This window comes from Neophocaena asiaeorientalis, unplaced genomic scaffold (assembly GCF_003031525.2).
Source record: "Neophocaena asiaeorientalis asiaeorientalis breed wild unplaced genomic scaffold, Neophocaena_asiaeorientalis_V1.1 scaffold196, whole genome shotgun sequence".
Classification (NCBI taxonomy): domain Eukaryota; kingdom Metazoa; phylum Chordata; class Mammalia; order Artiodactyla; family Phocoenidae; genus Neophocaena; species Neophocaena asiaeorientalis.
In genome coordinates this window covers 1,012,613-1,018,612 of record NW_020173929.1, presented here as the reverse complement: position 1 = coordinate 1,018,612, position 6,000 = coordinate 1,012,613, and the positions used below count along the sequence as shown (strand labels likewise).

Below are 6,000 nucleotides of genomic sequence, written 5' to 3'. Positions count from 1 at the left end.
AAGGGCTTTCTAACCTTCTTGTCTGGCTGGCTGTCTATTTCCTGGGCTCACTTAAAATTCATGCAACCCCCTCAGAAAACAAGGCTGTCAGGCTGAAAGGCTATACAGACCCTGGCAAAGGGCTTCAAAATTTTAAACAAGCAATTAGAGAAAATGAGAAAACTGGTCGGCTTGATGTTTGGTCCAAGGAATAGGAAATGGCTACTCAAAATTCGGAAGCACATTTTTGCGGGTCTTTTTGTTCCTCTCTGCACCTTAACTTTCTGTGCCCTAACATGCTCCTCTTTCATCTGAGGCCTGTCTCCTACTCTAGAGTGTGATCAAAGCGCCAGCACTCCAGTCTTTGACCCTAATAAGTAGCCAACGCCCTCACAGACGCTGGGCCGGATTTGGCGTTCGGGCTGCGGCGTGAGGCTCTCAAGCGCTCGCACGAATTTTACTGCGAGCTCGAAAAGGGGGCGCCGCCTTCGCGGCCCAACTGTCCTCCCATCCCCAGCTGTTGCCCCTTCCGGCCACCGGCTGCAGCCTTGCTCGGCTCCTAGGCTCTCGGGTCAACGGTCGCGGGCAGAGAAGCCCACGGGGACCTCGCGTAGAGCAGCCCCGCGTCCCCGGAAGCTCAGGCTCTCGGGCGCCGGGCTGCGGCGTTCTGGGAGGTCGCTCTGAGCGCTCCGCGGCCCGGCCCACCGCATCACTCACGACCGGTCCCCGCCGGGCCGCCTCGGTCCCTGGAAGACACCGAGGGTAAGCACTGCGCATCCCGTGGACGTTCTGGAAGCCGGCGCGGGGCCGCGGGCGAGCCCCGGGAGGGAGTCGGGGTCTCCGGCGGCTCCTCCGCGCGCCCCGGGCGCAGGCCGCCGTGTGGCCCGAGCCCGCCCGGGTTTCAAATTCAGATACGCGGCGGCTGTGCGGCTTCCCTCCGCCCTACAGAGCGCGGTGGACCTGGGGGCCTTTCATTGTGCGCGGACAACGCTCCTGCGTGGCACTGGGCGGAAAAGTCCCTGGGCACCGGCTGTGTACCCCCAGCCCAACCTCACTTTCTGCCCTTGTACACACTGCCCTTGCCCAGCCAGGCCGCGTGCCCGTCTCGACAAGTTCACCCCCGCTCGCCAGCCAGAACCAGCTGCCTGCTTTCTCTTTGCTCAGCTCATGAATCCCCTCTAGAAAACACACCGGAAGGGGGAGCTTTGGGCCTAGAGAAGGTTTTTCTGTCCCAAAAGGCCCGCCTCCCGCGCACCTGGTTTTAATAAGAGCCTAGGGAGAAATACGGCCAGGGACCTGAAGAATCCCCAAGAAATTCTGTCTAGAGAGAGAAAGAAGGGCGCACACGGATTGTACTTGAGCAGGCGCAGTCACTGTACAAGGTTGTAAAGACCTCGTGCACTTTTCAACTTTCTTTGGCTTGGAGAGGATGTAGATGGTAGTGATGTTAGAAATGGCATATAAACAGCAGTTAAAAACACATCTATTAACATCAGAGGACAAGGAGATTGCACAGTTGTGGACAATGTATTCTTTTCTACCCAGTTTTAGTAACAGAAAAGGAATATTGAAAACAACCTTGCCCCTGCCCCATATTCCCCACCGCCTAGTCCATGTGCACACAGATGTTTACATAGTTGCATTTAGAGGTACACGGCATTCTTATTTCAAATTCTGGAACAAGGGAGGTGAATTACCTCCTAACAGAACAGAAGTCTTCTTTAGTTCTGAGCAAAAGATCTCTCAGTACGTGAACTGGAAGTTATAGATTGTATCATGCTTTCAACCTATGTTATAAAAGTTTAAAGGATAAAGGACATGAAAGGCTTTTTTAAAAGACCCTAGTGAGACATATATATTCACACACATTTTCTTTGCTCTTCAGTTAAAGCCAAGAACAAATTTTCCAATATAGCACTTTGATCTTTGCACTCTTAAGAACTCAACTCTACCTTGTACTAGAATTTTGAGAACATTAATTTTTCAGCAAACATTTCTTAAACCCCTAATCAGCGTTAAACCAGAGAACTCATGGTTGTACTGATGTCCCCTCTGCTTGGAACGATTATCTCTTGCCTTTGCTTCCCTTGCTCGGCCTAACTCAGATCTCTGCTTCCAGTATCCGTTTCCCTGCCCACCGTCATGCACCAAAGATATTTTATTTCTTCAAGGCACTTAACACGATCTGAAATTATTAATTTGATTATTGCCTAGCTCCACCACAGTCATTTAGGGACCTGGCTGTTTTATTTGCTGTTAATGTCCTAGAACCATACACTGGCCAACTCCCGGGGTCTACCAGGACTTGTATTTAGTATGTACTAAAAAAAAAACAAAAAAAACTTTGCAGTTTAGGGTGTAGCCTTGGGAGCATTTGCTAAGTGATTGTGACCCTCAAGGAAACGTATCCTTTCCCCCCACCCCACCCCTTTTTCCCCTGGGTAGCTTGGGTGCAGCTGCCGTGTGACCAACTGGCCCTTCTAAGGACCCACGCATGGTGACCCACCAGCCCCAGGAAGTAGGCCCTGGAGGCAGCTCATGCAGTTTTTTTGGGTCCAGATCTTGGACTAGAGAGCGAGTGGGATTCTCCCCCAGAGGCCTGGGACTGCTGGCCACACAAACCCCCTGACCCTTTAGCACTTCCTAGTGCTTGGCTGCATGCATAAGTTTCCAAAGTTCATGGTGGGAGCTGCTTATGAAAGATGCGCTGTTATTGTTGGACTCCCAGCACAGGGAATAATTAGGGGAGTGACATGCGCTACAGTCGAGGTCTTTTCTTGTGGGCTGGGTCATTCACGAAGCCACGACCGGCCTGTTGCTGGCAAAGGCTCTGGATTCCTACGTGGTTCACTTCTTGGAGGAAGCCTGGGTGAGGAAGACGCTGGGAGTGGGGGCAGAAAAGTTTGGAATCTTCCGTGGTTCCTCGGGGATTGATTGTGGTTGAGAACCACCTTGGGCAACACCGAGGTAGAGTGTCTGGGTCCGCTTGCCTTTCCTCAAGGCCACTCTGGGCTCCCGGGGCCTTACAGGCTGCCCTGCACGTCCTGGGGGCTGAGTTAGAGACCGCAGCAGAGGGAGGAACCCCGAGGTTCTGGAAAATGCCAGTTGCCAGCAAGGAAGAAGCTTTTCCTTAAGCTCTGCAGTGCCCAGCATGGTGTTTGGCACATGGTGTGTGTTTAATAAATGTTCATTCAAGTATGAAGCATGAGAGTGCGCTTCGAACTGTGTTTCAAGCCTGGCTGTGTCGGTGGACAGGGACTCTCGAGGCATCCCCACGGCCCACACTCCTCACTGTAAGATGCGAAGAATGTTATCCACTTCATGGGGTGCTTTTGAGGGTTAGATGGAGTAAATACTGGAAAGTAGTATACTCAGAGCTTGGCACGTACTAATAGAGTAGGTGCTAACACATTTTTTAAAAATACAATATGGGAAAGGTAGCAGTTACCTCGTGGGGGAGAAACGGGAATGGAGTCAGGAAGGGGCACACTGGGGATTTCAAAAGTAACCGTCGTTTTTTCTTTCTTAAACTGGGTGGGTTTTGTGATATTGCTGTCCTTTATACTTTACGTCTTATAAATGTCTTAGTAACTGCTCCATGTATGATAAAACATTAAGACCACTCACTCTGATGCCTCCTATTTATGTGACCCTGTCTTCTTCTTGCACAAGCTTATGAGGGAGGAATTATTATTATTTCCAGTTTACAGATGTGGGAACTTAGGCTAAATAACTTGCTTAAGTTATGCACAGGTAAATAAGAGATCCCGGATTTAAATCAGTCTGTGTTCTTGACTGCTCTGTATGGCTTTCTTATGTGTTGCTGATATAGCAGGTTGTATCTACGCTTTAGAAATGACGAAATTCATTACCCCACCAATGGTCCACTGACATAAAACTGCACATTATGACTTACCTGTGTGATCAGTATATTCTCAACTGTGTGAAACCAAGACTGAATATAGAAATAAGCGTGATCCAGAAATGGCCGATTGCAAATTGCCACTTCTCACCCTCTACTTGAAATTTTGTATTCATCAAAACTGCCTACTGTTCTCAGTAGTTCACTTAATAATGAGAAATGCTATATATTTTAATTTAAAATAAATGCATATAAAATGGGATGCCACTTATATGTGTTTTATTTACTTTTTATCTAAAACACATATGAAATCTCTCTATAAAATATGTATTGGGATTCCATCTAAGATTTCAACAGAAGAAAGGTCCAGGATGCAAGAAAAAGAAAATTGACTATTGCTGGTTTAAGAATATAATTGATGGGACTTCCCTGGTGGTCCAGTGGTTAAGATTTGGCCTTCCAATGCAAGGGGGTGTGGGTTCGATCCCTGGTCGTGGAGCTAAGATCCCCCATGCCTCGCAGCCAAAAAACCAAAACATAAAACAGAAGCAATATTGTGACAAATTCAATAAAGACTTAAAAAATGGTCCACATCAAAAAAATCTTTAAAAAAAGAATACAATTGAGGTTTAAAAATTTGATAGTATGAAACAGCTAAATGTCATTCAACAGACACTTGTTAAATGTTTTTTTTGTATAAAGCATCGTGTTAGGCACTTAGGGAGAATACAGAGATGACTAGGATAGTTTGATATTCAGAGTTGTTTGTAGTCCTTCAATGTGTAACATGTTAATATACTATTGATTGTTTTGAGATGTGATGCTAATCAAAACTGATTGTATTCTGAATTATGAGATTCCAACAATTGAAGTGTTTGGGAGAATGCAAAGCAAAGATCAATGATTTCACAGCAATTCCTGTATTTGAGCTGGACTTCAAAGTTGGATAAAGACAAGGAGAAAATGAGAAGGTTCATTGAGGAGAGCAAATGCGGGGGCGGGGCGGTGGTTAGGAAATCTTGAGGGCTGTAAATAGTTCAGTTGACTAGAACGTTAGGTGGGAGATGAGGCCAGGAGGGCAGGTTGGAGTGAGAACCACGAAGAACCTCACTTGCCAGACTGAGGGGTCTGGCTTTCCCGATCCAGTTGGCAGTGGGGAGCCACTGAAGGTTCCTAAGTGTAGTTGTGACATGCTCAGCACTTCCGCCTAGAAGCATTCTTCTGATGGTGGTTGTTAAGAGGGAAGAAAACAAGATGTGGAGACCAGTGAGGAGGTTTTGGGGATAGTCAAGAGGGACAATCATAAGGACTTCAACTAGCATGATGGCAGGGGACATAGAAAAAAAAAGTTTTGACGGAAGAGGTATGGCTGGAGCTGAATTTATAGTTTGATGACCGATGGAATGTGTTGACAAAAGGAGAAATTAAAAAAGACTCTAGGGCTTCTCTGGTGGCGCAGTGGTTGAGAGTCCGCCTGCCGATGCAGGGGACAGGGGTTCGTGCCCCGGTCCGTGAAGATCCCACGTGCCGCGGAGCGGCTGGGCCCGTGAGCCATGGCCGCTGAGCCTGCGCGTCCGGAGCCTGTGCTCTGCAATGGGAGAGGCCACAGCGGTGAGAGGCCCACGTATCGCAGAAAAGACTCTAAAGATTTGAGATTGGATGCCATTGACAAAACAGAGAAGTCAAGAGGAGGAGCTAGGGATATTTTTAAATAAATAGTGCATGAGGATGTGAGAAAGCTGGAGTTGAAATTTCTATCCTGCAGGACTTCTCTGAGCCTTTAGAGAAAGTATCATACACCATTTCCCCAGCTGACCACAGAAAGCCCCTTTCCTCCTCCCCAAACATTTTTCAGAACGCTGTTTGGAAATGTATCAGCAGACCAGGCCTGCAGGGAAAGAGCAAGCCGAGTACTTTGGACCTTTAACAACATCAGTACCACAGTACAGCCAGGACACACCTCATAGGACACCTCACACCCAGGACGCTGTGTTCTGGGACCCAGGTCAATTAGTATTTGCCCCTCTCTTCAGGCTGCTGTTCTAGGTACCACTTCATCATGTCTTGGGTTTATAGCAAAGGGAAAGTGCAGTATCAACTTTGAATGGAAGATGAGTGCGAATTTCACACTCTTTCCTGAAGGGTTGGGAAATTTGGGG

General features: G+C 47.8%; 1 long non-coding RNA gene across 1 annotated transcript in view; it reads left to right on the top strand.

The window, feature by feature from the left end:
- The first annotated feature begins 546 nt into the window (after positions 1-546).
- The window catches only part of LOC112404593 (uncharacterized), an 88,560-nt gene continuing 83,106 nt past the window's right edge, over positions 547-6,000 (top strand). Inside the window, exon 1 of the long non-coding RNA XR_003004125.1 lies at positions 547-741. This is a non-coding gene — a long non-coding RNA (uncharacterized LOC112404593). The remainder of the gene's footprint in view (positions 742-6,000) is intronic.